The sequence below is a fragment of the Equus caballus genome, chromosome 19, assembly GCF_041296265.1.
Source record: "Equus caballus isolate H_3958 breed thoroughbred chromosome 19, TB-T2T, whole genome shotgun sequence".
Lineage (NCBI taxonomy): Eukaryota > Metazoa > Chordata > Mammalia > Perissodactyla > Equidae > Equus > Equus caballus.
The window spans coordinates 9094947-9116498 of NC_091702.1; the positions used below are offsets into that span (position 1 = coordinate 9094947).

Genomic DNA, 21552 nt, shown 5'->3' on the forward strand with positions numbered 1-21552 from the left:
AGCATTGCCGGGCCCGAACCCCACTCAAGCGGCCCATAGACAGAGTGGGAAAAAGTGGCAGCCCGCCGCGCTGCTCAGCCCTGGGGTCCCTCACCCCACTCAGGCAGACGACAGCCAGAGTGGGTCAAAGTGGCAACCCGCCGCGCAGCTCAGCCCTGGGGGCCCAACCCTGACTCAGGCGGCAGACCACCAGAATGGTGAAAGTGGCAGCCCGCTGCGCTGCCCAGCCCGGGCGGGCCCCCCTCTACTCAGGCGGCCGACAGCCAGACTGGGTCAAAGTGGCAGCCCGCCGTGCTGCTCACCCCTGGCGGCCACCGCCAACTCAGGTGGCCCACCGCCAGAGTGGGTCAAACTGGCAGCCTGCCGCCCTGCTCAGCACTGGGGGCCCCACTCCCACTCAGGCGGCCGACCGCCCGAGTGGGTCAAAGTCGCAGCCCGCAGCGCTGCTCAGCCCTGGGGCGCCCCACGTAGTCTGGCGGCCGATCGCCACAGTGGCTCATAGTGGCAGCCCACCGCGCTGCTCAGCCCTGGGGGTCCCACGCCCACTCAGGCGGCCGACCGCCAGAGTGGGTCAAAGTGGCAGCCCGCCGCGCAGCTCAGCCCTGGCTGCCCCACCCTGACTGAGGTGGCAGACCGCCATAGTGGGTCAAAGTGGCAGCCCGCCGCGCAGCTCAGTCCGGGCGGGCCCCCCTCTACTCAGGCGGCCGACAGAAAGACTGGGTCAAATTGGCAGCCCGCCGCACTGCTCAGCCCTGGAGGCCCCCCCCCCCCCACTCTGGCTGCCGACCACCAGAGTGGGTCAAAGTGGCAGCCCGCCGCGCAGCTCAGCCCAGGGGACACAACCTGACTCAGGTTGCAGACCGCCAGAGTGGGTCAAAGTGGCAGCCCGCCGCGCTGCTCAGCCCTGGAGGCCCCAACCCCTATCATGCGGCAGACGGTCAGAGTGGGAAAAACTGGCAGCCGGCCGCGCAGCTCAGCCCAGGGGACACAACCTGACTCAGGTTGCAGACCGCCAGAGTGGGTCAAAGTGGCAGCCCGCCGCGCTGCTCAGCCCTGGTGGCCCTCCCCCCCGACTCTGGGGGCCGAACGCCAGATTTGGTCAAAGTGGCAGTCCGCCGCACTGCTCAGGACTGGGGACCCTCCCACCCGACTTAGGCGGCCGATCGCCAGAGTGGGTCAAAGTGGCAGCCCGCCGCGCTGCTCAGCTCTGGGGGCCGTCGCCCCGAACACTGGCGGCCCACCGCCAGAGTTGGTCAAAGTGGCAGCCCGCCGAGCTGCTCAGCCCTGGGGGACCCAAGCCCACTCAGGCGGCCGCCCGCTACAGTGGGTCAAAGTGGCAGCTTGCCGCGCATCATAACCCTGGGGGCCGGAACCCCACTCAGGCGGCCGACCGCCAGAGTTGGTCATAGTGGCAGCCTGCCGCGCTGCTCAGCCCTGGGGTCCGTCTCCCCACTCATGCGGCCGACCGCCAGAGTGGGTCAAAGTGGCAGCCCGCCCTGCTGCTCAGCCCTGGGGCCCCTCCACCACTCAGGCGGCCGACCGCCAGAGTGGGTCAAAGGGGCAGCCCGCCACGCTGCTCTGCCCTGGGGGCCCTCCCCCCACTCAGGCGCCCGACCGCCAGAGTGGATCAAAGAGGCAGCCTGCCGCACTGCTGAGCCCTGGGGGCCCCACCCCCACTCAGGAGGCCCACCGCCAGAGTGGGAAAAAGTGGCAGCCCGCCCCGCTGCTCAGCCCCGGGGGCCCTCCCCCACCACTCAGGCGACCGACGGCCAGAGTGGGTCAAAGTGGGACGCCGTCGCGCTGCTCATCCTTGGGGGCACTCCCCACCCACTCAGGAGGCCGACCGCCAGAGTTGGTCAAAGTGGCAGCCCGCTGCGCTGCTACGCCCTGGGGGACCCAAGCCCACTCAGTTGGCTGCCCGCCAGAGTGGGTCAAAGTGGCAGCCCGCCAAGCTGCTCAGCCCTGGGGGCCGCACTCCCACTCAGGCGGCCGTCAGCCAGAGTGGGAAAAAGTGGTAGCCCGCCGCGCTGCTCGGCTCTGGCGGCCCCAACCCCACACAGGAGGCCGACCGCCAGAGAGGGTCAAAGTGGGAGCCCACCGCGCTGCTCAGCCCCCCCACCACTGAGGCGGGCGACGGCCAGAGTGGGTCAAAGTGGGACGCCGTCGCGCTGCTCAGCCTTGGGGGCCCTCCCCACCCACTCAGGAGGCCGACGGCCAGAGTGGGTCAAAGTGTCAGCCCTCCGAACTGCTGAGCATGGGCGGGCCCCCCCCCCACTTCAGGAGGCCGACAGCCAGACTGGGTCAAAGTGGCAGCCCGCCGCGCTGCTCAGCCCTGGGGGCCCCACCCCCAGTCAGGCGGCCCACCCCCAGAGTGGGAAAAAGTGGCAGCCCGCCGCGCTGCTCAGCCCTGGGGGCCATCCCCACCCACTCAGTCGGCGGACCACCAGAGTGGGTCAAAGCAGCAGCCCGCCGCGCTGCTCAGCCCTGGGGGCCCTTTCCCCACCCATGCGGCCGACCGCCAGAGTGGGTCAAAGTGGCAGCCCTCCGAGGTGCTGAGCATTGGCGGGCCCGACCCCCACTCAAGCGGCCCATAGCCAGAGTGGGAAAAAGTGGCAGCCCGCCGCGCTGCTCAGCCCTGGCGGCCACCCCCCACTCAGGCGGCCGACCGCCAGTGTGGGTCAAAGTGGCAGCCCGCCGCGCAGCTCAGCCCTGGGGGTCCAACCCTGACTCAGGCGGCAGACCACCAGAATGGTGAAAGTGGCATCCCACCGGGCTGCCCAGCCCGGGCGGGCCCCCCTCTACTCAGGCGGCCGACAGCCAGACTGGGTCAAAGTGGCAGCCCGCCGTGCTGCTCATCCCTGGGGGACCCACGCCCACTCAGGCGGCCGACCGCAAGTGTTAGTCAAAGTGGCAGCCCGCTGCGCTGCTCAGCCCTGGGGCACCCAAGCCCACTCCGTTGGCCGCCCGCCAGAGTGGGTCAAAGTGGCAGCTCGCCGCGCTGCTCAGCCCTGGGGTCCCTCTCCCCACTCAGGCGGCTGACCGCCAGAGTGGGTCAAAGCGGCAGCCCGCCTCCCTGCTCAGCCCTGGCGGCCCCCCCCGACCCACTCAGGCTGCCGACCACCAGAGTGCCTCAAAGTGGCAGCCCGCCGCGCTGCTCAGCCCTGGGGGCCCTCCCCACCCACTCATGCTGCCGACCGCCAGAGTGGGTCAAAGCGGCAGTCCGCCACGTTGCTCATCCCTGGGGGCCCTTTCCCCACCCAAGCGGCCGACCGCCAGAGTGGGTCAAAGTGGCAGCCTCCGAGGTGCTGAGCATTGGCGGGCCCGACCCCCACTCAAGCGGCCCATAGCCAGAGTGGGAAAAAGTGGCAACCCGCCGCGCAGCTCAGCCCTGGGGGCCCCTCCCCCACTCAGGCGGCAGACCACCAGAATGGTGAAAGTGGCAGCCCGCCGCGCTGCCCAGCCTGGGCGGGCCCCCCTCTACTCAGGCGGCCGACCACCAGAGTGGTCAAAGTGGCAGCCCGTCGTGCTGCTCAGCCCTGGGGGCCCCTCCCCCACTCAGGCGGCCGAAGGTCAGAGTGGGAAAAACTGGCAGCCCGCCGCGCTGCTCTGCCCTGGGGGACCCACGCCCACTCAGGCGGCCGCCCACCACAGTGGGTCAAAGTGGCAGTCTGCTGCCCCGCTCAGCCCTGGGGGGGCCCCCACTCGGGCGGCCGATGGCGCAAGTGAGTAAAGTAAAAGTGGCAGCCCGCCGCGCCGCTCAGCCACGGGGCCCCCACTCAGGCTGCAGACTGTGTAAATGGCAGCCCCTGTGGCTGGGAAGTGCTTTGCATCTACAGAAGCCTCTGGAACTAGGGCTATGTTCTATATATTATACAGAATCCAGCACGAAATGTTCATCCAAGAACCCATGCAAAAGACGCCCATCCTATTCCGCTGTCTGCCTTCTAGAGGGAACCATTATTCCGATTCCCCTGGGTTTTTTTGTTTGTTTTTTTTTTGATACCTCTTTGTTGTTAAAATCCCACAGGTAGATTTTCTTAACACTATATATATATATATATTTTTTTATTTAAGACCTTTATTAACAGGTGCTTGCAGTTTGTTGACTTTTTTGAAAAAATCAAGTTGTAAACTTTTATTACAAATTAAAAATGAGGTTCTTAAAAATCTCAACTTGACCAGATATGAAACAATTTAAAAACCTTTAAAGGTGTATTGAGAAAAACCAGGCTTTTTTTTTTTTTTTTAAAAAACACGTTTGTCATTACCAAAAAGAGACATCTTTAGGTAAAAATAATAAAAACCCCATGCTGCATAGATAATGCAGATAGTTCTAGTTATCTGGTCAACAGGCAAAAAGCAAGCACTTAAGGTCTTCAGCTCCAATCTTTTGTTCATTTCTTATTGCTGGAATTTCATATTCATTTCTTCTTGTTGGATGACTAAACCGGATGATGGTAGAGATGGTAAGCCGGCATTTACTCAGCCCCGCCCTGCTCAGCCTCGGGAGCGGACGAATTCTCAGCTGGTGGATCGGCTGCTTTTGTCTCTTTGCCATCTTGTGGTTTAGGGTTTTCTGGGCGTCTGCGTCGGTAATTGAAGTTGCGGCGGTACCGACGTTGAGGTGGCTGCTGACCTTGGGTCTCATCTCCTTGATTTTCCTTATCTTCTTCATTGCCATCCTCTCTAGGCTGTCTTTGGCGAGGAGGGCCCCTGCGGAATCGTGGTCTATAACCCCGATACATATTCTGCCTCACTGGTCTACCTTGTTCTCCTGCACCCTGGTTGTCAGCACCCTCCATCACTTCTCCTTGCACAGGAGGGTTGGAATACTGTGGTCGACGCCCATAGGGTCTCCGCATGTAGTAAGGTGGGAACCGTCGCCTGCGGTAGGGCCGGCGCTGTTGAGCCTGGCCTTCGGGAGCGCTCTCCGATCCCTCATTCTTTTCCCCACTCTCACTATTCTGGTAATTCTGCTGGTAATTGCGTGGAGGACCCCTGCGACGTGGATAGCGTCTATAATGGTTACGGTCTGCTGCATATTTACTGCCTTGCACTGGAACTCCACCAGGGCCTGTAACATTTGCTGCCTCCGCACCCTTTTCTCCTTCAACAACATCAAACTCCACAGTCTCTCCATCTCCTACACTGCGAAGGTACTTCCTGGGGTTATTCTTCTTTATGGCAGTCTGGTGTACAAATACGTCTTCCTTGGTGTCATTCCTGTTGATGAAACCATATCCGTTTCTTACATTGAACCATTTTACTGTTCCCAAAACCTTCGTTGCGATGACCTTCTTGTCCCCGCCGGCAGGCGCCGCCGATGTGAGGCCGCCCGGGCCGCCGCTCCCTGCCCCGCTGCCCGTGGTGCCGGGCTTGGTGTCGGCAGCGCTGACGGCGGGGGCGGCGGGGGGTGCGGCGGGCGGCTGCTGGGTCTCGGCCTCGCTGCTCATGGTTGCGGTGATGGTGACTGGGGCCGGCTGCGGCAGCTGCGGCTCCTCCCGGGGTGTGATGGTAACTAGGCCGGCGGCGGCGGTGGGGCTGCTCAGGGCTCTCTGGGGTCCGCTCTCCGCTCCCGCTACCGATCGAACTCTTAACACTATATTTTTAATATTATTTTAGAACATTATCAAAAGTATAAAACTGTACATTTTCTGTTTTGATTTGTGTTTTCATTGAATATTGTTTCTAGATTTAACAGCTTTGTTGAGGTATAACTGATATAGAAAGAACGGCACATATTTAATGTGTACAATTTGTTTAATTTAGATGTATGAGAATAGCCCAATCAATGTAATAGCCATATCCAACAACTTCCAGAGCTTCCCTCTGTCCCTTTGTGGGCTTTTTGTTTTGTTTCGTGTGTGACATTTATTTTCTTGGTGGTAAGAACACTTACCATGAGATCTACCCTCTTAACAAATGTTGCAGTGTTCTGTGCTGCCATACCATATTGTTAACTATAGACCCTGTGTTGGGCATATCTCTAGAATCCATTCATCTAGTACAACTGAAACTTTGTATTCACTGAATAATAACTCCCCGTTTCCCCCCAAAGCCTCTGGCAACCTCTATTGTATTTTCTATTTCTATGAGTTTAAGTATTTTAGACATTTCACTTAAGTAGATTCATGTAATATCTGTCCTTCTCTGACTGGCTCCAGGGTCATCCATATTGTCACAAATTTCAAGATTTTATTCTTTTTCAAGACTGAATAAGATGCTGTTGTACGTATACATAACATTTTCTTTATCTCTTCATAGGATGATGAGTTATTTTTATATCTTGGCTATTGTGTATAGTGCTGCAATGAACACGAGAATGCAGATATCTCTTCGAGATACTAGTTTCATTTCCCTGGTACATATACCAGAGATGAGATTTATAGATCATACGGTATTCTATTTTGAATCTTCTGAGTAATCTCGGTGCTGCTTTCCATAGCAGTTGCACCATGTTACATTCATACCAACAGTATATGGGGATTATAATTTCTCCACAACCTTGCCAACCCATTATCCTTTGTTTTTTTTTTTTTTTATAGAAAACATTCTAACAGGTGTGAGGTGATATCTCATTTTAGTCCTGATTTGCCCTTTCCTGGTAATGAGTCACATTAAGCATCTTTTCATATACCTGTTCATTTGTCTTCTTTGCAGAAATATCTATTCAAGTTTTTTGCCTATTTCTTAATTGAATATTTTTTGTTTTTGCTATTGAGTTGTAGGATTTTCTTGTATATTTTGGAAAATACATGATTTGCAAATTTTTTTTCCTGTTTTGTAGGTTGCTCTTTCATTCTGTTGATTGTTTCCTTTGCCCTGAAGAAGCTTTTCAGTTTGATATAGTCCCATTTGTCTATTTTTGCTTTTGTTTTCTGGGCTTTTTGTGTTATATCCAAATAATCTTTGCCAAGACTTATGTCAAGAAGATTTACCCTGCTTCTCCTAGTTGAACAGTTTCATGGTTTATGTTTAAAGCTTTAATTCATGTTGAGTTGATGTTTGTGTATGACGTACAGTAGGGAAGGCCTAGCCAGCGCAAGTAGGCAAGAAAAAGAAATAAAGAGAATCCAAATTGGAAAGGAAGAAGTAAAATTATTTGTTTGAAGATGACGTGATCTTATATGTAGAAAGCCCTGAGGACTATACAAAATTAATACAAAAACATTATTAGAATAAGTGCGCTCAGTAAAGTTGCAGGGCACAAAATCAACATACGAACGCCAGTTGCTTTTATATACACGAACAATGAGCCATCTGAAAAAGATGCTTTTAAAAATCCAATTTACAATAGCATCAAAAATAATAAAATACTGAGGAATAAATTTAACCAAGGGGGTGAAAAATATGTACACTGAAAATGATAAGTTAATGATGAAAGAAATTTAAGAAGCCACAAATACATGGAAAGGTATCTCATGTTAATGAATTCAAAGACTTAATATTGTCAAAATGTCTATAGTAGCCAAAGCAATCTACACATTCAGTGCTATCACCATCAAAATCCCAGTGGCATTCTTTACAGAAATAGAAAAGGCAATTCTAAAATCTTGGCAGACCTACAAAAGACCCAGAACAGTCAAAGCAATCTTGAGAAAAAAAGAACAAAGCTGGAGGCATCACAATTCCTGATTTGAAAATATATTGCAAAACTAAGTAATTAAAACCATACGGTACTTGCATAAAGACAGACGTTATAGACTGATGAACAGAATAGAGAGCCTAGTAATAAACCCATGGATATGAGGTTAGCTAATCTTTGACAGCGGTGCCAAGAACACACGATGGGGCAAAGACAGTCTCTTCAATAAATGAAGTTGGGAAAACTGGATAGCCACATGTAAAAATTTTGTTTCTAGAGTTGTTCAGTATTATATATATATAGGCATAAACCAAGATTTTCATATCCATTCTTTTTTTTAATAGAAATCAGTGGTGTTGTCTCTATTCCTCACAATGGTGTTATGAATATTCTTATAAAAGTCTCTTGGTACCTATGTACAAAAGATCTCTTAAGTAATTCCATAACGCAGAATTATTGTGTTGAAGAATAGGCAAATGTTTAGCTGTAAAAAATAGTGCCAGACTATTTTCTTGAAGTTAAATTCCACCTCCCCAGCAGTGGGTAAGAATTATCTTTTAGGCTTATCTTTGATAAAACGTTATTTTCAAGATTTTAAAATATTTTCTATGCATTTCCTATCAGACTGATTTGTTTTTATTAGTTTACAGAAGTTACTTATAATTTATGGATGATAATTCTTTATTTGCCTCTCTGTTATTTACTTTTCAATTGCTTTGTAAACATATAGATTCTTGAAACATTTGAGAAATTTTTTGCTAGCTACGTATGACCAACTTTGCTTAAAATTTTCCATTTTTTGGGATTAATACTCCTTGTACTGTATTTGTTTCATTCAGTATTTTATGCATGTCTAAAATATTCAAGCTTGTTCCATTTGTTGTTCAAATGATCTCTATTTATATGTAAAGTATTTATTCAGGCTTGACTGACCTATCAATAAACTGTGGTGGTATTTGCAATCTGCGGTGTGTAAATGTCAACCACTCTTTTGTTTTTTCAACTCTGTAGTTACTTCACATGTTAGGTACATAGTAATTTATAGTCAATTATATTCATGATGTATTGTATCATTTAATGATAGTTTTATTTTTTTCTTAGAATTTATTTTGTGGGATGCTGATATAGCCACCCATATCAGAATGTTTGTGTTGTGCCATCAAAATGTTTTGTCCTGGGGCACAGTGGTTAAGTTCCCACATTCCACTTCAGCAGCCCGGGGTTCCTTGGTTTGAATCCTGGGTGTGGACCTATATACTGCTTGTCGAGCCATGCTGTTGCAGGCATCCCACATGAAGTAGAGGAAGATGGGCATGGATGTTAGTTCAGGGCCAGTCCTCCTCTGTGAAAAGAGAAGGATTTGTGGCAGGTGTTAGCGCAGGGCTAATCTTCCTCAAAATTAAAATTAAAAAATAAATAAATAAAGTTTTGTTCTATGGGCTAGAAGACACACCTTACACACACCCGTGCGACTGACTCCAGGCCCAGCCTTTAACCACAGTGCAGATATTTGTACCTGCTCCCAGGAGAGCTCAGTCCTCACTGAGCACTTAGTGTGGATCACCACTAATGTTTGTTTTACAAATTTACATTAATTTTTGGCCACCTGTAATTGCTCCAAATTTCTTTTAGCCCAGCCACACAAGAAAAATGACTCTTTAGGCTGCACTTAATGTTTTTGCTGCGGGAACAACACTCTTCTCCACGCAGACCTCCAGACCTTTACTTGGCTGCTCAGTGCTGCTTTCTTTGCCCCTTTTTATGTATACTATGGCTGGCTCACTCTCTACACCTCCAGAGTCTTTTCACTTGGGCTTGAAGTTTGAAAATTCAGTGTCTTAGTTTTGCTAAAACAGATCTGTGTTTATGTTTCCCACTCTCATTGCTCTGGCATGATTTTCAAGAAGAGAGTGATAATGCCGCCTTTTTTGTTGTTGTTGAGGAAGATTCATTCTGACCTAACATCTGTGCCAATCTTCCTCTGTTTTGAATGTGGGTCGCCGCCACGGCATGACTGCTGATGAGTGGTGTGTGTCCATGTGCAGGAATCGAACCTGGGAACCTGGGCAGCCAAATCAGAGCACTCTGAACTTTACCACTACCTCGTGGGGGAGTCCCCCAACTTTATATTGTAGTAGTAAAAGTCAAAACCCTGGCTATTTCCTGTTCCTTTCAACAATTGTGCCAATTCCCAAGAACTGAGCAAGTGCTTAAAAAAATGACAAAACTATGGGGGCTAAAACCTATTGGGAATTATATATACCTTGCCATTCCCCCAAAATAATGGCTGGCATCTCTACAATGTAGTCTGGAATTCGCAAATTAATTTAAGACAATGCATAAAATCTAACTATAAAAGATACTATCTTAATAGATAATTTGATTGAAAGGATATTAGGGTTAAATACGAAAGCTCTGGAGGGCTGAGATTTATTGAGGAAACTTTAAAAAAATCCTATGATTTTAATGTTCAGTAAGTTTGATCCATTTTAACAATATTTTCCTTCTGTAGAAAGAATCCCAGATCTACATTGACCCTCAAAAACTGCTCAATGTCTAATTTTAGCCATGTATTAGGTGTGGGGGAAGAATAAAAATTACTGTGAGCACTCTGAGGTGAAAATGTTTTTCTGAACATTCAACTCATGAGAAGAAATCACAGAAAAAGAAGAAATGTAATGATATACATATTTCAATTTATAATATAAAATTTGATGTATGTTATATTTTATGAACATGACGTGCTTCTCTATTAGATTTTCAGTTTTTAACCATTATGTGATTATATCTTTTTGCCCTCATTTCCAATCATCCTGCAACTCATCCTGTGTAATAATATATACGGCATCATCTTAAAATAAAGGATCCATATTCATGGCTAATCTAGATATATTTACAATACACTGCTATGGTGTAATATGAAAATGGAGCATTGTATATTTTCTCATGGGGATTTACCAAAGCCATATTTTGTCAGAAAGACGTTTTTTAAAACTTTAATTATATTGAACATTTTGGAAGAAAGGATAGTAGAATTTATTTCTATGTTATGTTCTAAAATCCTCCTCTGAAGCAAAAATAATATATTCAAAATGAAGGAACTCATGAGTATTACTGTATGATTTTAAAAAGTAACACATGGATACATGCATAATGTATGCATTTATGCAAAATTTTCTATATCAAGTAATTGAATATGATTACGTTAAATAAATATATTATTCAACATTCTCCATACATATTGCTAAGTTTAAGAAAACCTCAAAAAGTATAAATATGTGTTCATATTATACGTAGTATTTATTTCATGTATTGACAAATAAATATGTGAAATATTTATATAAATGTGTCAAATAGTATTTTCTACATGGATTTATATTAAGTAAAAAATAGTTTCCCATCGTTTTTACTTCTGAATCTGATCACGTATAAAGTCTTCGCTAAAATTTCACAAGCAGTGCTTTGTAATATTCATGCCAAGTTGTATCTTTCTTACTCCTCTGCTGTTACTAGTTCTTGAAGGGTACAAAACAATATGCACCAAGAGTGTAAAAATGTGAGTGTTGCCAGTAATCCTTCTAGTAGGCAGTTTATAGGAGACAGAAAATAAAAGCATTCATCAGCTGTATTGTTTTGGCAATGTTCCCACATTGTTAGTGGCCTACAATATTTGTTCGTATGAATCGCAGCGAATTCCACTCCCTGGATGTTTGCAATTGCACTTTTCATGTGAGTTACTGAGCTGTTAGAGCTTGCACAGAATTAAATGTCAAACGAAATCAGCCCAAGTGTTTTATAGCATGAAATAAACCTAAGCAGGGCTCAGGGAATTCTTGATATAGTAATCCAGTGTCAATGAGTGAATCCAGGGTAAAATTTAAATGCACACTTCTATTCTATAAGAAAACACTGGGCTTAATAACATCAGATTAAAGAATATTTCCTTGTTATTATTTATTGAGTACTCCTTGGATCTCAAAGTAGATATGTGTCTACTTGACTTACTAAAATAATGTGTTATTTTTAAATATTCTTCATATATTTGCAATAAATCAAATTTAATTATGTAATTCAAATTAATTTTGTTTTTGTATTTTAAGCATTTCATGCTTCTGAATCAATTTTTGTTATTTTATTTATCATTTAACTCAAAACTAGAAAGTATTTCATAGGTGGAATATATGTAAAATTTTTATTAAAATATTAAAATAAAATATTCCCCAATCCATGTATAATTATTTAAATTTAATGAATTTATTTACATGCCTTTTCTTTGGAAAAAGATGAGGCTTGTTCAATGAAGCGTTTACGGTATTAGTTTTTTTATTCAACTACCTCAGTTTGAAGATTGTTCCATAGACAGACTGAGAGATACGTACTGTTGGAAACAACTAATACAAGATAATATATTTTTGACATGCTTGGAGGAAAACAATCATGTAAAAAATTGTATTGCTTATCTATCACTGTTTAACAAATTTTCCCCAAATTTAACGGGTTAGGACAACATACCTTTATTTTATTCTGTTTCTATGACTCGGAAATTTCAGGATGACTAAACTGATTTCTTCATCTCAAGGTCTCTCACAAGGCTGCAGTGTCTGCTGGGTTTCACCTGGGGACCATTCACTTCCAAGTTCACTCCTGTGGTTGTTGGAAGGACTCAGTTCTTCATGGGCTCTTGCACTGAGGAGCTGTGTTTATTATTTTTTTTAAGGATGCTTTTTTTGGTGAGGAAGACTGGCCCTGAGCTATCACCTATTGCCAATCATCCTCTTTTTTTTCTCTCCCCAAAGCCCCAGTACATAGTTGTACATCACAGCTGTAAGTTCTTCCAGTTCTTCGATGTGGGATGTCGCCATAGCATGGCTTGATGAGCAGTGAGTAGGTCCAGGCCCAGGATCCCAACCAGCGGAACCCTGGGCCTCTGAAGTGGAGCAGCACCATAGCCGCTCAGCCAGCTGGAGGAGCTCTGGAACAGAGACTCTCAGTTCCTCACGGCTGTTGGCCTGAAGCTGCCTTCATTTACCTGCCACCTGTGCCTCTCCATGGGGCAGCTCACCACATGGCTGCTGGCTTCATCAGAATGAACAAGTAGGAACCAGAAATGGCATCATCAAGATGGAAATCACAATCTTTTGTAATCCAGCCTTATCCCGTTACTTTTTGTCTTATTCTTCTTGTTAGAAGTAAATCATTAGACTGAGCCAACACACAAAAGGAGGGGATCACACGAGAGCATAAGATTTTAAAATTCATATAAAATAGATTATGGAAAAATGCACTTTAACTTTTGTCTTCTATAATTAAAAAACATATGCCCAAATAAATGTGACATAAGCAGAACCAGTAGCAATACTGGAAATGTTACATAAATTTTCAAATCTAGGTTAAAATAAACAGGGAAAACACAATTCTCATAGTAAAATTAAGTATGTCAAGGAAACAGAGTGGTAGCGTTGAAACAAATAAAAACTATTTCGGCACATAAACCATACCAAAGAGAAGTAATAATAATTTAAATAATCTAACCTTGCTTTTAGAAATAAAAAGGCATTCAGATTGAGTTAGGTCACAAAATAAATTTATACGGAATTTTTCAAAATAGCACAGAAAATTTAAAGGAAAATTACTTTATAAAGCTACTATAGGGAATGCAAAAGAGAAGATAGGTATCAAAACACAACCATCCTAATAAACCATTAGTTTATGTGACTAAATGAAGGTCACTTTTTATAAATATCTTTTAATTGACATTGAAGCTATTGTTAACTTAAGGGATCAAATATATAGCACATGAAAGAATTGCCTTGTTAAATAGATAGACGTAAACTGGCCCCTGTAATTTATCACTTACACACTAGGTGTCTGTAGGAAACGTTTACCGTTATATCTAAATTGGATGTATTATAATTAATTAATAAGATAACATATTTAAGTGCTTAACAGAGCGCCTGATACAAAATTACAACTCATTAATTGAGAATTATAATAAAATTAAGCAATTCTATTACACAAAACAATAAGTGGTATATAAAAGATAAATGCTTAGAAATAATAGAAGAAATTAAAAGATACATTTATTGGGAAACTTTTAACAGTTTAAAAAAGGACAATAAGAAATGATTCGGAAAACATAAGGGCTACTTGATAGATAACATTATTTCAGGAATGTGACCAAATTAGATTATATAGTTGGACATGAGGAATACAACAGCAATCTTCCTGTAGTGAACACACTCTACCTTGACTACCCATGACCCTCACTTCCTGGTATTCACCATCTGAATAATCCCCTCCCCTTGAGAGTGGACAGGATCTGTGACTTTCTTCTGGTCAACAGAATATGGGAAAGATGACATTGCTTAGAAGATGTAATTAAGATCCCAAATGAATTGATTTTATGTTAATCAAAATATCCTAGTTGAGTCTGACTTAATCGAAAAACGTTAGAAGAGGAACTGGACCCTCTGAGAAGAGAGTCTCCCTTGTTGGCTCTAAAGAATTCCACCACCATGTTCTGAGAGGGCCTGCAGAAAGGGCCATGAGACGTGGAACTGCTGGTGGCCTCTAGGAGCTGACAGCAGCGGCCAGTGAAAGCTAGCAAAAAACAGACCCCTCAGTTCCATGGTAGCAAGGAGATCAATTCCACCGACAGCTTGAGGGAGCTTGGAAGCAGATTTTTTTTCCCTTTCAAGCCTCTGATGATACCACAGCTCAACCTGCACCTGATTCCAGCCTTTTAAGACTCTGACTGAGGACCCCAGACTCCTGATCCCCAGAAAGTTTGAGCTAATAAATGTGAGATAATAAATGTTTGCTGTTTTTCGCTGTTAAAATTGTGATAACTTGTTAGATAATACACTTTTAAAAATTAGGCAAATGAGCAACTGAATTCTCTATGACTTATTAAACCTAGGAGAAATTTTTTTAAAAGATAAAAGTTTTAAATAAAGGAAGCAAAGCAGAAATTTTCTTAAAAATTTCTAAAATTATCCCATTAAGAATCAAAAGCAAACCCAATTTACTTCATTTAAAGGAAAGATAAAATTTCAAATATGTTAAGAATTTTTTCTGGGGCAGCCTTGAGGGCCTAATGGATAAAGTTTGGCGCTCTCAGCACTTTGGCCACCCGGGTTCATTTCTGGGTCGTGGAGCCACACCACCCGCCTGTCAGTTGTCATGCTGTGGTGGCAGCACACATTGAAGAAATAGAAGAACTTACAACGAGGATGTACACCATGAACTGGGAGACTTTGGGGAGGGAAAACAATGAGGAAGATTGATTGTCCCTGCAAAAAATAAGAACTTTTTCTGTTTGATTTGCTCCCTTAGACCCAAATGCTAGCATAGTGCCTACCATGTACTAGAATCGTACTTCTCTATTACCTTTCAACAGTGTCGGTCAGATCATGAGACTTCACCAGATCAATGAAAAGAGAGCATAAGCGATATTTCTCTCTCAGAAGTTTTGAGGGCCAGCATATGTCTCACCAAATTCCCTTTTCCTTCCTTGGAGAATACGGGTGCATGTGTCAAAGTGGAAACTCTGCTGCTACCTAGTTATCTAAGATGAGCAGAGCCTGCATGACAGGAAGTATGACTAAGAATACAATATTGGCTATATGATGTCATGAAGGTTTAGGTTTATTTGTTACTGCAGCAGACTGATTTGTAAAAATGATGCTTGAAGTAGGTGCTACTGTGACAAAAGCAAAACACAGAAACACACCAATGGTTAAAGAGTCCGTTGATTTAAAGGGTTGGATGAAATTAGTACTGAAGTCTAGAAGGAGAATGATAAACATTATACAGCGACAGAACAGTTGGTACAACTGTCCTTGTGATCAGGTGGAATGTGCTAATGTTCTACTGAACTTTTATTTATAGAAGATGTTAGGAAACATAATCTCAGTATGGATAGATGAGTGACCAATGGTTTCAACAGAGTACTATTTTAAAAAAAGCGATGCCACCAAGATAAAATATATAGCAAATTTGAAGAAGAATGGAAAAAGAACAGAGAGAGGCTAGAAATGCAGAGACTTGCAGGGTTGGAAAACACAAATTGTTCTCAACTCTCGAAGAAGCAAAAACAAACTAAGGAGACCTACAGAGGCCAATGAAAATTTAGAATTGTGTGAATGATCAAATCAAAGAATTCCTTACTAAATTGTATGAACGAATTAAAGTGGTAATATTAAATCGCATCAATTAGACAAAAATAGCTCATGGAAAAGAGGCCAAAGGTACAACTCTCCTACCAAAGCCTAGTAAACTCACATTAACCACATGAGATGAAGAGGGAGAAAGAGAGGGGGCGGGGTCTGGGGTCAGAAAGCAAAATAATAATAATAATAATTAATAGTAATAAAGCAGATACGAGACATTATGCAGGAAATGAACTGTGTATTACGGTCTTATACTCACAGCTATGTAGCACATGGAGTTCACTGAATTCAAACAGATAAGAAGCTAATTGAGTTAAGGTTGTTTGTACTGTCATAAGCATCACTGGCCTGTACTAAATGACAATAAAAGACTCTAGTGCCTGCACTCATCAACATGCACAAAGCGGGCTGAGAAAGCTGCTCAGCCCCTGGGCGTAGTTCTGGATACCAAATTCCAGAGTGGGCAGGGATCAGACTGTAAAGGAAGGGTCACACAGAAGGTGAGGCCACTGGTGATGGAGAAAAATACACAAAGTTGCTTGAAAAGAGCTTTGTCATCCCCTGCTTAGGAGGCCTACTAACAAAAGCCAAATGGGATTTGAGCATCATTCCAAAGTTCTACCAGAATAACAGTTACAACGCAAAACAAAGACAAAACTGTAATTATAGATCATATATATTTTGATCTTTGCCTATCTGAAAAGATCTCTTCTACACTCTGCCCCATTTGCTCCAATGTGGAATCTAAATGTCACAATACTTTTCCATTAAAGACCTTGTGATTTTTTTCCCATGGTCTTCTAGAGCTCAATGTTCTGGAGGAGCTTTCTAACACTAACCTGATTCTCTTTCCTCTGTAACCATCTCCCTGAATTAGGTAACTCACAGGCTTCCTATTTATCCTTAGAATATGTGACTTTCACTGAGCAATATTTTGTTTTGTTTTCTTTTCAATACTGTCCATTATTCAGTGGCCTTTTTGGTATTAACGATTAACCATTTCTTTATTTCAGTTTTCACCATTAGTTTGATTTTTTTATACCTCCCTATCCACCCAATTTTGTGCTCCTGGAAGTATTATTCTACGGATTTGGATGTTCTAGATCCCGTGTGTCATGTCTTAGCCCTCAGTATTTTAATCTCTTCTTTGTGTGTTTGCTCTGCATTCCAGTGGAATATCTAATATTTATCTTCCAAATCACAGACAGTATTCCATATTATCCACTCAGTTTCTCTGTTGACTTTTTCCCCATTATTTTTACCACCATACCTTTTGTTTCCCAAAATACTCTTTCTTGCCAAGCTTATTTATTGATTCCTTCCTGAAAAAAGTGCTTAAAGTTGTTTTTATTGCAAAGTCCTATCTGTTTTCTGCATTCAGCTTTTTTATCAATAGCTGGTTGTCCTAATGAATCCACTCATTTTACATCTATTTTGAAAATTTTCTGTTTCTCCTCGTATGTCTGATTATTATTTTTTCAAATCTGTCATTTTTAGGAAAAGAATGTCTAGATTGACGTAGAATGATGGATTGTTCAGCATCCTTCATGAATCATCTCATTGCTCAGTATTCTGAGGAATACATTTTCTATTTCAGTTGGTCCCTGTGTACGCTGAAAAAAAATCGAGAAGAAATCTTATTTCTATCTCCCTAAATCCTTTCACAGGAAAATAAATAGAACATGCTTAATATAAGGCAATGAATAACTATTACTAAACCCATTAATTACTGGTGACAAAGTGAGCAAATCTGTTGCAGTAAACATCTAGTGTGCTGATGTCACCCTCTTGTCCCTAAGGCAGGATCCTCTCATTTTCTTGGCATTTTTCTCTGGGACAATTGGAGCTATCAATTAGAAGGTTATCAGTTAGAAGGTTAATTCCACATCCTGGACCACACATTCTGACATTATTTTGTGTTTCTGTCAAATGTGTTTGCTCCAAGAGAACAAAAATGGCACACTAATTCTAAAGGATATCATCAAAATGAACAGAATGTTCAATAAGGCAATCCCACCCCTATTGGTCTGTGTCCCAATACTTATCTTCCAAAGCAAGTGCTTTCTTCTCATATGACTGATCAACCTTAGCGTCTCTTCAGTTATGCAGGCCTAAATTATTATCAGGCTGCCTTCTATGACTTAGTGAAAAAGAAGTTAATAAATATTACTGGGGTTATACGATGTGTAAAGCTTTTACATGTCCTTTTTAAAAGCTCATTAACTTTTCAAAAAACTAAAATGAATAAATAGATGTTCTTCCTACTTCATCATCCACCCAAGCACAAATTTGTGACAAAGATCACTTCCACATCCCTCCTGGTAATCCAATCCCACATTAATGAATTGTCAGGGGCTTTGTCTAGTGGAAGTTTTATGTGCGTGTTGGTTGAGTGAGGTGTTTGACATGAGAGTTTGGGTCTGTTTAGAAGTCTTCCAATAGATGGTAAACTTCTTCAATCAGGAGATTGCCTACGAATTCCCTTAAATGGCATGATCCCTTTTAAGTTGCTTTTCACACCAAATGAAGCCTGAGTGCATAGCCTGTGGTTAACTATTCAGTGTGTTGGTCCCTGGAGGAAACCTTAAAAGTCCTGTACTTCATCTCCTCGTCTATTCCCCAGGCAGCGCAATCTTCCAAACTCTGAGGTGTTAGGGTTGTTTGAGTCCACTTAGAGTCGTAGTTCTTGGGATTCAATAAGAAAGGAAATACCACATCATTCAGGATGTTTTCCAAATATGTTAAATCATTTTTGTCTTCCAAGTTTTATTAATGGCACCCAAATGCTTGCTGTGGTAAATCCCTTCTTCTCTTTGTCTCTGTTGCCAACATTGACAGATTTCAGTGCCATATCCCTCAGTTCATTTTTAATAGTCCCTGGCAACTCGGATTGTACAAGTCAACTTGTGTGGGAATGACTAGCTCAGAATCTGAATCCCTTCACTTTCTACCTTATTACCCAGCTTGCCTTGTTTCCAGTCCCTTCTGTTCTGAGCTTTGATTGTTTTCAGGGCTCAGTTTAGAAAATCTGCTCACTTATTCCTCCAGGTTTTCCCCTTTTGCCTGCTTTGAATCAAAGGCTATTCTGCACTGATCAGCTTTGCCCTCCATCTGTTCCCATCTGCTTCATATCTCCCAGAAATTCCTCAAAATTCCGCTGTATTGAGACAACCTCTCTTATGTCCCAGGGATGCTCAAATTTTTTGAAAATTATTTCCAAGTACCTTTTTGAGAAGAGGAAGAAAACGTACGTGCTAAATAGTCTATTTTTAACAAAGATAATTGAATTTACCCATGAAGTCCCCTTGCCTGTCTGTATTTTCATTTATCTTCTGTTCTACTTTGTCTTCATGTTTGCTCCATAGTTTTTACATAAGACGGTGATGAGAAATCTCAAATACTCATGTTCGTAATTTTCCCTGATAAAAACATCTTCACGATTCCCAAATATTCAAAGGTATTCCATTGGAAAACATGAAAATTTTCAATTGACTTTGGTCCCTCTGTACTTTTAATTTGATTCTATCTAGAAATAAGATAACCTTTTCTTAATCAATATTCCTGTTTACAGATTATGCTTTATGAGGTAGATTTCCACTTGATTAAATTCTTACGCTAATCTGCCTCACGTTAATATAAGGAAGTAAATTTAGAAGCCAATAAAGTGTTTCTCATGATGACTACTTGTGTATATTTAGATTATTTGAAAGATTTCTAGGTTTTCTATCAAGTCATTTCAGAAGCCTATCTTTGTGTGTGTGTGTGTGTACATGTGTGTGTCTGCCTGTGCGCGTGAAAACAGCTGTTCTGCTAATCAGGGAAGCAAAGGCTGCAGAAGTGGATTCAGTGATGAGACATCCCTTTGCATCGGACCAAATCTAATCCAGAGTATAACTTATCTAAGCTATCAACTCTTCAAAAGACTGTGACTTCTGAGCACTCCCAGCTTTGTATGTGATTCCTGTAGACAATACAACTGATTATAAGTTAGAACTTACAACAAAGACTATGTCATCATATGCCTTCTTTACACTGTTAACAGTGTCTTCATTAATTATTGGTTACATCTTTATCATTCTATTGCATCTGTCATTGCCGTCATTTTGATGCCCTAGAATAAACTTTAATTTCTGCATTTGATTTCATGGAGATGACAAACATCGATACATTGCCAAATTTCCTTTACATGACTTATGCACAATATTTCAAAATAGCTTTAGTACCTGCAGTGAAATTTACCAAAGTTATCTTTCTTCTCTTCTCTTTTCTTTTTTTAATCTTTTCATTGGGCTTCTTATCCCCTTATGTTGAAACATAAGAAGATAACTTGTCTGAAAGCATTGTTTCTTGTTTTTCTATTTACCTTAGTAGAAGATTATTCCACTATGAGTTCTGATATAATGTTACCACTGAATTCAAGTAGCACAATTTCTGTTAAGGTGACAGTATATTGTACTTCACTGTAAATGCTTAAAAAGATTTACATTTTCTAGGCCAAAACCAAATTTTGTTTTAATTTTAAAATAATTGTTAATTTGCAAAGTAGTCAATAATAAATATCATATTTTTCACCCAGATTTGACTTTCACTTGAAGTGTTCTTGGATTGTTATTTCAGGTTAGTAGATTTGGCTAAATTCCCTAAGGCTTTGTCAGCTGCAAGTGTTTTAATGAGTGTTAAGAGACAATTGTTGGAAGACAGATTGAAACATCATTCAATCAATCAAGAACATTATTCAATATGTATTTATTTTACTAAGTTATTACTTAACTTTCAAGAAATTATTATATCTTCTCACATAGTGGTTTTAACATGTAATAGACGAGTTACTTGGAATTGAAAAATACGATATATTGATGATTTACTTTTGGCCAAACCCAAGCCATGTTACAAGTGAGAAACTTTCCTCTTAAACAGAAATTCCTTTTCGGTACCACTCAAATATGTTATTTGAAATGTTCTATTTAGCTATCTACTCATCAGTGGCTAAGAGCAAGAACTGTGTTTTCAGAATATGGGTCCTGTCAATTCATTTTGTAATCTGTGAACTTGGGGAAATTACTTAAACCTTCTTGTTATCAGCAGCATAAGACAGGAATCATAAATTTACCTTTTTAAATGGATGGGGTAAATAGACAATTTAGGTACAACTCTTAGAGTGGTACCAGGCATAATCATATGTGCTGAATAAGTGTTACCTTCTATTGTTCTATCTGCCTATATAACTATCCTTCTGGGTTCTTGTCTAGCTACATTGATTTTGTAAAATCTTTTATAAGTTATGCTGTGATATCAAACAAGCTAGTTGCTTAAAATACATAATATCCACTCATTTCTCATTTACGAAATGTCCACTGTGGTTAGGGCAACCCGCCATAGATGCTATCCCCTATGTGGGCATATTATTTTAGGTTGCTTTGATCTGGGGCACCACTGTATGAATCCATGTAATGAACTCATAAGATCACAGTGGCATGGCAAGATATCTTAACTGCTTTCATCTAGAAATGGCATTCATACTTCAGATCACAGTTCATTAGTCAATGAAGTCATCTGGCTATGTCACACGTCAAGGTGACTAGAAGCTTCAGTCCTCTGACGTGCCCAGGTGGGAAAGAGAATTAGAAATATTGAAGAGCAGTAACAATATCTTTATCTTTATCTACTGATTCTTTACCTTTCTACGTAGAAATTAGAAGTGCCATACATTCTGAATCTTCCTCACTCAATTTGAGAGGAAGAAACTAAAATCTGGAAGGGAAAATTATTTATTTAGAGTAACGTGATATGCAAGTG

At 42.6% G+C, this 21552-nt stretch overlaps 1 protein-coding gene and 1 pseudogene across 4 annotated transcripts in view; both read right to left on the reverse strand.

Annotated features, from left to right (window-relative positions):
• Positions 1 to 21552, reverse strand: part of LOC138919095 (elongation factor G 1-like) — a 103914-nt gene that overhangs the window by 49364 nt on the left and 32998 nt on the right. The window contains exon 7 of one of the 4 annotated variants that reach the window (XM_070243147.1): positions 11891 to 12787. The exons of the other annotated variants lie outside the window; for them this stretch is intronic. The gene's annotated coding sequence lies outside the window, so the exon portion shown is untranslated. Of the gene's footprint in view, positions 1 to 11890; positions 12788 to 21552 lie in introns of those variants that run through there. 4 annotated transcript variants of the gene reach the window in all.
• Positions 4221 to 9569, reverse strand: LOC111772224 (Y-box-binding protein 1 pseudogene; annotated as a pseudogene).